The sequence below is a fragment of the Salmo trutta genome, chromosome 14, assembly GCF_901001165.1.
Source record: "Salmo trutta chromosome 14, fSalTru1.1, whole genome shotgun sequence".
Classification (NCBI taxonomy): domain Eukaryota; kingdom Metazoa; phylum Chordata; class Actinopteri; order Salmoniformes; family Salmonidae; genus Salmo; species Salmo trutta.
Window position 1 is genome coordinate 13,190,858 of NC_042970.1, and position 10,327 is coordinate 13,201,184.

Sequence of the window (10,327 nt, forward strand, 5' to 3'; positions counted from 1 at the left end):
AGGAAGCATAAGAACTGAGAAGTTGTCTGTGGTCACCACCTGCCGAACCACTCCTTTATTGGGGGTGTCTTGCTAATTGCCTATAATTTCCACCTGTTGTCTATTCCATTTGCACAACAGCATGTGAAATGTATTGTCAGTCAGTGTTGCTTCCTAAGTGGACAGTTTGATTTCACAGAAGTGTGATTGACTTGGAGTTACATTGTGTTGTTTAAGTGTTCCCTTTATTTTTTTGAGCAGTGTATGATCCCCAATCAGAGACAACGAAATACAGCTGCCTTTGATTGGGAACCATATCAGGCCAACATAGAAATACAACAAGGTAGAATGCCCACCCAAATCACACCCTGACCTAACCAAATAGAAAAATAAAAAGGCTCTCTACGGTCAGGGTGTGACACAATGGAAATGTGGTTTGTGTTATGATTATATAATCAAATAAAATGCCATTATCCATGAAAAAGATTTTTGGCCCCGACAGCTGCTCTTCTCCTTCATCTGAAGAAAATTCTAAATTGCAACAGCTGCTCTGTCAGTTGGAGGCGGGACTGGGGGCGGGGCTCAGGGACATTTCAAATTGTGATTGACAGCTTGGGAGAAATATGTTCTAGTTTCTAGTCTCTTTTCGAAATAAACACAGCAATTCTTACTGTTTCATAAGTGGCAGGTAGCCTTAATAGCGGCATGATTTATTTGCAACTTTTACATGCAAATCTCACTTTGGGAAGCTAATGCCAAATGTACCAGAGGTCAATCGACTCAACATTACATTTCAGCATGATACATGTTGATCAAAAATATATTTAATTAACATATATTTAAAATATACAGTATGTACACACATATTCTATGATGTGCTCAAGTTATATATTTCAGAAATATATTCTGGATATTTCTCATTTACAACTGGCCAAGATAAAGCAAAGCAGTTTGACACATACAACAACACAGAGTTACACATGGAGTAAAACAAACATAGTCAATAATACAGTAGAAAAATAAGTCTATATACAATGTGAGCAAATGAGGTGAGATAAGGGAGGTAAAGGCAATAAATAGGCCATGATGGCAAAGTAAATACAATATAGCAAGTAAAACACTGGAATGGTAGATTTGCAGTGGATGAATGTGCAAAGTAGAAATACTGGGGAGCAAAGGAGCAAAATAAATAAATAAATAAAAATGGTGGCGAAGTAAATACAATATAGCAAGTAAAACACTGGAATGGTAGATTTTCAGTGGATGAATGTGCAAAGTAGAAATACTGTGGTGAAAAGGAACAAAATAAATAAATAAATACAGTAGGGGAGGCGGTAGTTGTTTGGGCTAATTATAGATGGGCTATGTACAGGTGCAGTGATCTGTGAGCTGCTCTGACAGATGGTGCTTAAAGCTAGAGAGGGAGATAAGTGTTTCCAGTTTCAGAGATTTTTGTAGTTCGTTCCAGTCATTGGCAGCAGAGAACTGGAAGGAGAGGTGGCCAAAGGAGGAATTAGCTTTGGGGTGACCAGTGAGATATATGTGCTAGAGCGCGTTCTACGGGTGGGTGCTGCTTTGGTGACCAGCGAGCTGAGATAATGGGGGACTTTACCTAGCAGGGTCTTGTAGATAACCTGGAGCCAGTGAGTTTGGCGACGAGTATGAAGAGAGTGCCAGCCAACGAGAGCGTACAGGTCGCAGTGGTGGGTATTATATGGGGCTTTGGTGACAAAACGGATGGCACTGTGATAGACAGCATCCAATTTATTGAGTAGGATATTGGAGGCTATATTGTAAATGACATCACCGAAGTCGAGGATCGGTAGGATGGTCAGTTTTACGAGGGGATGTTTGGCAGCATGAGTGAAGGATGCTTTGTTGTGAAATATGAAGCCAATTCTAGATGTAACTTTAGATTGGAAATGTTTGATGTGAGTCTGGAAGGAGAGTTTACAGTCTAGCCAGACACCTAGGTATTTGTAGTTGTCCACATATTCTAAGTCAGAACCGTCCAGAGTAGTGATACTGGACGGGCGGGCAGGTGCTGGCAGCGATCGGTTGAAGAGCATGCATTTACTTTTACTTGTATTGAAGAGGAGTTGGAGGCCATAGAAGGAGAGTTGTATGACATTAAAACTCGTCTGGAGGGTAGTTATCACAGTGTCCAAAGAAGGGCCAGAAGTATACAGAATGGTGTCGTCTGCGTAGAGGTGGATCAGAGAATCACCAGCAGCAAGAGCGACATCATTGATGTATACAGAGAAGAGAGTCGGCCCAAGAATTGAGCCCTGTGGCAACCCCATAGAGACTGCCAGAGGCCCGGACAAAAGGCCCTCCGATTTGACACACTGAACTCTATCAGAGAAGTAGTTGGTGAACCAGGCGAGGCAATCATTTGAGAAATGTGGTGATTGACGGAGTCGAAAGCTTTGGCCAGGTCAATGAATACGGCTGCACAGTATTGTTTCTTATCGATGGCGGTTAAGATATCGTTTAGGACCTTGATCGTGGCTGAGGTGCACCCATGACCAGCTCTGAAACCAGATTGCATAGCGGAGAAGGTACGGTGGGATTCGAAATGGTCGGTAATTAACTTGGCTTTCGAAGACCTTAGAAAGGCAGGGTAGGATAGATATAGGTATGTAGCAGTTTGGGTCAAGAGTGTCCCCCCCTTTAAAGAGGGGGATGACCGCAGCTGCTTTCCAATCTTTGGGAATCTCAGACGACACGAAAGAGAGGTTGATACACTACCGTTCAAAAGTTAGGGGTCATTTAGAAATGTCATTGTTTTTGAAAGAAAAGCACATTTTTTGTCCATTAAAATAACACCAAATTGATCAGAAATACAGTGTAGGCATTGTTAATGTTGTAAATGACTATTGTAGCTGGAAATGGCAGATTCTTTTATGAAATATCTACATAGGTGTACAGAGGCCCATTATCAGCAACCATCACTCCTGTGTTCCAATGGCACACTGTGCTAGCTAATCCAAGTTTATAATTTTAAAAAGCTAATTGATCATTAGAAAACCCTTTTGAAATTATGTTAGCACAGCTGAAAATGGTTGTTCTGATTAAAAAAGCAATAATACTGGCCTTCTTTAGACTAGTTGAGTATCTGGAGAATCAGCATTTGTGGGTTCGATTACAGGCTCAAAATGGCCAGAAACAAAGCACTTTCTTCTCAAACTCGTCTGTCTATTTTTGTTCCAAGAAATGAAGGCTATTCCATGTGAGAAAGTGCAAACTGCTCTAACCAGAATAGAAAGAGGAGTGGGAGGCCCCAGTGCACAACTGAGCAAGAGGACAATGACATTAGAGTGTCTAGTTTGAGAAACAGACGCCTCACAAGTCCTCAACTGGCAGCTTCATTAATTAGTACCCGCAAAACCCCAGTCTCAACTTTAACAGTGACTGCAAGTTTGTGTTCCTTTTTTAGCATGGATTCCGCGAGTGCTAGCTGGCTGTACTACAGACAGCTGTCGTCGTCGTGGGAAAGACTCATTGTTATCTTTTCGTAAAACAACTGGTTGCAGTAAAGAGCCAATCTGGATACTAAGGAGATCCTGAGGGAAATCGATGAGTACCAACAGCTTTACGCTATGGAGGAACAACATACTCCATCATGGAAAGATCCGACCACCTCAGAAAATAACTTTAACCAGACAAATAAAAGAAAAACAGATTAATCTACAGACACGGACGATTTACTTACCATTGAGGTAGAGGCTAGTGCCCTGGCTGGAATCCATGCAACACTGGAAAAGTTGTGTGAGGAGGTAGCAGGGCTGAGGGGGAGTTTGGAGATCAGCCAGAGTGAAATTCTCATTCTCCTAAGAGAAAATAATATACTCACAGCCAAGGTAAAAATCCACGATTCCAACATGGATTGTCTACTCAGGGAAAACAGGGTGATGAAGGACTCGCTACTAGACATACAAAGTCATAGCATGCGTGAAAATTGTTTTTTTTCTGGGATTCCTGAGAACACATCCAATAATCCAGAGGGCGCGATCAGAGAATTTATTCAATCTGCCTTGAAACTTCCAATAGAGACTGTAAACAAGGTGGCTTTCCACCAAGTACACAGACTTGGTGCCCGGAGCGACAAGACCAAGGGTCTCCGACCGATTATCGCAAAATTTGAACACTACCATCAAAAGGAGCTGATCAAAAGCAGGGGAAGGGAGCTTAACTTCTTTGGGATAGGTGGCAGTATGTTCACGGCCGGATAAAAAACGTACCCGATTTAATCTGGTTACTACTCCTGCCCAGAAACTAGAATATGCATATAATTAGTATATTTGGATAGAAAACAATCTAAAGTTTCTAAAACTGTTTGAATGGTGTCTGTGAGTATAACAGAACTCATATGGCAGGCCAAAACGTGAGAAGATTCCATACAGGAAGTGCCCTGTCTGACAATTTGTTGTCCTTCTGTTGCATCTCTATCGAAAATACAGCATCTGTGCTGTAACGTGACATTTTCTAAGGCTTCCATTGGCTCTCTAAAGCCGCCAGAAAGTGGAATGGGTTGTCTGCTGTCTCTGGGCAAAGAACAGCAGGAGAATTTGTAAGTGGTCAGCCTGGGGACAGTGAGACTGGAGATGCGAGGTCACGAGACTACTCCATTTTTTTCTTTCAGCCATTGAATGAATACAACGTTGCCCGGTTGGAATATTATCGCTATTTTACCTGAACGCACAAACAAAACTGAGTTTTTTGAATATAACTATGGATTATTTGTAACCAAAACAACATTTGTTGTGGAAGTAGAAGTCCTGGGAGTGCATTTTGATGAAGAACAGCAAAGGTAATCCAATTTTTCTAATAGTAATTCTGAGTTTAGTGAGCCCCAAACTTGGTGGGTGTCAAAATAGCTAGCTGTGATGGCCGAGCTATGTACTCAGAATATTGCAAAATGTGCTTTCGCCGATTGCATAAAGGAGTTCTGTATCTATAATTCTTAAAATAATTGTTATGTATTTTGTGAACGTTTATCATGAGTAATTTAGTAAATTCACCGGTGGGTATGCTAGTTCTGAACATCACATGCTAATGTAAAAAGCTGGGTTTTGATATAACTATGAACTTGATTGAACAAAACATGCATGTATTGTATAACATAATGTCCTAGGAGTGTCATCTGATGAAGATCATCAAAGGTTAGTGCTGCATTTAGCTGTGGTTTGGGTTTATGTGACATATATGCTTGCTTGGAAAATGGCTGTGTGATTATTTGTGTCTATGTACTTTCCTAACATAATCGAATGTTTTACTTTCGCTGTAAAGCCTTTTTGAAATCGGACAATGTGGTTAGATTAACGAGAGTCTTTTCTTTAAAATGGTGTAAAATAGTTGATTGTTTGAGAAAATTAAATTGTGGTAATTTAGTTGGTTTTGTATTTTGCGCCGTGCGATGCCATTGGCTGTTGGCTAGGGGTTCCGCAGGCGGAACGGGTTTCCGTTAGCGGAACATCTGTCCTCAACAGGTTAAAGGGACCAAATTCGGTCTAAATTACCAATTTCCAAGGGAGATAAACAAACATAAGAGACTGTATCCGGTACAAAGACAACAAAGGGAGAATGGTAAGCGTGCCTTTATCATTGTGGACAAACTCTTTATAGACGGACAGCTTTTCCGAGACAGCTCCATAACACCGTGGCTGTACTAAATTTTACAGGGACTTCAGGTTACGAAAAAAAGAAGGTATGGAAACTGTAAAAATATCTGAACATTATGAAGTGGACATGAACACACACATACTAAATTTCATGCTTGTTTACACATACAGACTTATACATACACACACCTGATCACGCTCTCTTCTCTCACTCTCTCTTTCTCTCTTTTCTCTTCTCTTCTCTCTCTCTATTGTTGAGAACTGTTTTTTAATGTAATGTGTTTATTGTTTGTCTATCTTTTTTATGTATTTGTCTACAAGTTTTTATATGTTTACAACAAGCAGGGGGAAGATATCAGAATAGGGGCATTGGGAAGTAATAACATATTGTACGGAATACATTTGTACTGTAGTGAAGCCGTCTCTAGAGTAATGCAAGGTCTCTTTCATGATCATGTGAAATGTCAATTGCTCTAGAAATGCTGGGATGTGTTTTTCAATTATGTTAAAAGTAATTATGATGCAACTATGATGGCGATACGATATGGATTACAATTATCATCATGAATATTAAGGCTATACACACTACATGTTACACACACAGACACTCAACCATGCAAATTGGCAGAGTTATTATTTATTTGGACATCTCACATTATAGTCTTTCTTGAATTCTAAATATCAGACATTTGAAACTTAGTTTTGACCTTCATAATACCTCTGATGGCAGTAACTTTACAAGCACTAATTATGGTCAATTTAGACTGAGAATAGTATCTAGTTATGGTAAGGGGTGAAATAAGTATAGCCAGTTATAATTGTAACGGTTTAGCAGATTATAAAAAAAGAAGATCAGTCTTTACATGGCTAAAAGAAAAGGAATATAATATATACTGTTTACAGGAAACTCACTCTACATCCTTAGATGAAGTTGCGTAGAAAAGGGAATGAGGTGGTGAAATCATTTTCTGTCATGGACAAAGGAACTCAAAGGGTGTGATGATATTATTTAACAAAAATGTCGATCTGAATGTACAAATAGTCAGGAATGATTCACAAGGAAGGTGGATCCTTTTGAATATGAAAGTGGACGAAAAGGAGATTTGGCTCATTAACCTATATGGTCCAAGTCAGGATGATCCACACTTCTTCGAAAACATTTATACCAATTTATTGACTAGGGTGGCTGGAGTCTTTGAAAATGTTTAGGGCCTTCCTCTGACACTGCCTAGTATAGAGGTCCTGGATTGCAGGAAGCTTGGCCACGGTGATGTACTGGGTCATACGCAGTACCCTTTGTAGTGCTTGCAGTCGGAGGCCAAGCAGTTGCCATACCAGGCAGTGATGCAACCAGGATGTTCTCGATGGTGCAGCTGTAGAACCTTTTGAGGATCTGAGGACCCATGCCAAATCTTTTCAGTCTCCTGAGGAGGAATACGTTTTGTCGTGCCCTCTTCACGACAAACTTGGTGTGCTTGGACCATGTTAGTTTGTTGGTGATGTGGATGCCAAGGAACTTGACGCTCTCAACCTGCTCCACTACAGCCCCATTTGATGAGAATGGGGGCATGCTCGGTCCTCCTTTTCCTGTAGTCCACAATCATCTCTTTTGTCTTGATCACGTTGAGGGAGAGGTTGTTGTCCTTGCACCACACGGAAATAATCTTTGATGAAATCATCTTTGTTGGAGATTCTCAGCATTTCCCAGAAATATCCAGATTTTTGTACAAAATAGGATATTTTGACTAAATAATCAATAAATAAAAAATGAAGCCGTCAAATGCTGTGCATTAAACATTAAAGTAATATGACAAAGAAAGTAAAACCCTTTTGAAACAAGAATGCATTCAGCATCTTCCAAGTCAAGGTCCCTTAATCATGCCTGGTACTACCAGAGATTCAAAAAAGTGACTTTCAATCCTGTATTATTTTATTTTTTATTACCACCGTTTCTCCCCAATTTCGTGGTATTCAATTGGTAGTTACAGTCTTGTCCCTTCGCTGCAACTCCTGTTCGGACTTGGGAGAAGCGAAGGTCGAGAGCTGTGCGTCCTCCGAAACACAACCCAGCCAAGCAGCACTGCTTTTTGACACAACGCCTGCTTAACCCGGAAGCCAGCCGCACCAATGTGTCTGAGGAAACACCGTACACCTGGCAACCGTGTCAGTGTGCATTGCACCCGGCCCGCCACAGGAGTCGCTAGTGCGCGATGGGACAGGAACATCTTTGCCAGCCAAACCCTCCCCTAACTCCGACAACGCTGGGCCAATTGTGCACCGCCCCATGTGCCTGAACTCAAACCAGGATCTCTAGTGGCACAGCTAGCATTGCGATGCAGTGCCTTAGACCACTGCGCTACTCAGGAGGCCTGACTTCCAATCATATAGTGCTTTCGGAAAGTATTCAGACTCTTTCACTTTTTCGACATTTTGTTACGTAACAGCCTTATCCTAAAATGTATTAAATATTTTTTTCCTCATCAATCTGCACACAATACCCCATAATGATAAAGAAAAAAACGTATTTACATAAGTATTCAGACCCTTTGCAATGCCACACAAAATTGTGATCCATTGATCATCTTTGAGATGTTTCTACAACTTGATTGGAGTCCACCTGTGATATATTCTATTGATTGGACATGATTTGGAAAGGCACACACCTGTCTATATAAGGTCCCACTGTTGAAAGTGTATTTCAGAGCAAAAACCAAGCCATGAGATCGAAGGAATGGTCTCTTGTGCTCAGAATCAGGATTGTGTCGAGGCAGAGATCTGGGGAAGGGTACCAAAACATTTCTGCAGCATTGAAGGTCCCCAATAACACCGTGGCCCCCATCATTCTTAAATGAAAGTAGTTTGGAACCACCAAAACAATTCCTAGAGCTGGCGTCCCGGCCAAACGGGGGAGAAGAGCCTTGGTCAGGGAGGTGACCAAGAACCTGATGGTCACTCTGATAGAGCTCCAGAGTTCCTCTGTGGAGATGGGAGAACCTTCCAGAAGGACAACCATCTCTGCAGCACTCCACCAATCAGGCCTTTATGGTAGAGTGGCCAGATGGAAGCCACTCCTCAGTAAAAGGCACATGACAGTTCACTTGGAGTTTGCCAAAAGGTACCTAAAGACTCTCAGACCATGAGAAACAAGATTCTCTGGTCTGATGAAACCAAGATTGAACTCTGTCTGGAGGAAACCTGGGACCATCCCTACAGTGAAGCTTGGTGGTGGCAGCATCATGCTGTGGGGGTGTTTTTCAGCAGAGGGAAAGATGAAAGTACAGGGATATCCTTGATGAAAACCTGCTCCAGAGTGCTCTGGACCTCAGACTGGGCCTAAGGTTCACCCTCCAACAGGACAACGACCCTAAGCACACAGCCAAGGCAACGCATAAGTGCCTTCGGGACAAGTCTTTGAATATGCTTGATTGGCCCAGCCCGAGCCCGGACTTGAACCTGATCGAACATCTTTGGAGAGACCTGAAAATAGCTGTGCAGCGATGCTCCCCATCCAACCTGACAGATCTTGGAAGGATCTGCAGAGAAGAATGGGAGAAACTCCCGAATACAGGTGTGCCAAGCTTATAGCTTCATACCCAAGAAGACTCAATGATGCAATCGCTGCCAAAGGCGCTTTAACAAAGTACTAAGTGAAAGGTCTGAATACTTATGTGAATGTGATATTTAAATTTTTTATTTTTAATACATTTGCAAACATTTCTAAAAACTTGTTTTGCTTTGTCATTATGGGGTATTGTGTGTACTGTAGATTGATGAGGGATTTAAAAAAATAAATAATACATTTTAGAATAAACTGTGAAAGGGTCTGAATACTTTCTGAATGCACTGTATCTGAGGATATAAAACTAACATTTATGTGACAACTTTAAACAATTTATAGTGTATGGATTTAGTTATTTAACCCATAATAGCAAGGTCAAAAGGCTTTTGTACTTCTTCTTTTTTGTATACTCTTACTTGTAAAGGACTTTCATCGTTCCATACACATACTGTATGTATCTTGCTATCTGTACCATTAATCACAGCTGTTGCAAACAAGAACACTTTTAACCCCGGTCCTGGAAAAAAATAAAATAATCAAAACTTGATTGATGATTCACTGAGGAGCGGAAATTGTTTGGTATTCTACAGTAGTGTATGTGCTGTTTGCTTCTGCAGAACACGTCATCCAATGACTACAGGGGTAGACATGGATGAACATTACGAGGACATGTGATAGAGCTTCTGAATTGTACCTCTACATAATGCTTAATTTAAGCTAATGTGTGACAATTAACTCCTTACAAAATTGACTTGAATGGCTGCAGGAGTACCATACAGCAGTGATAAATCAATGTGATTAAACAGTGATTGTCAGATAAAAGACTATAATTTCTCTCTCAGATCTGGTGCAGAAGATGAACACAGCTGGTGCAACTCAAAAGATGTATTGATGTATTTGCACTCTTTTCCTGAGCTACAGTATATTAATGTTCTCCTATCACAACAATTACCAGGTGATTCCATCTGGGTTCAATCAGTCAGCCTACTGGGATTCTCCTTATACAATTATCTCAGGTTAATTACCCATCTACTTATCATCTTCAAAAGCCAATAAATGCCTGATAAAAGAAACACATTTAACTAATCCACTGATCAAATGGTAAGATAATTTAATTGGTGTTTCTGTACATGCAAGATCTTCCATATTAATCACAATTCTCAAA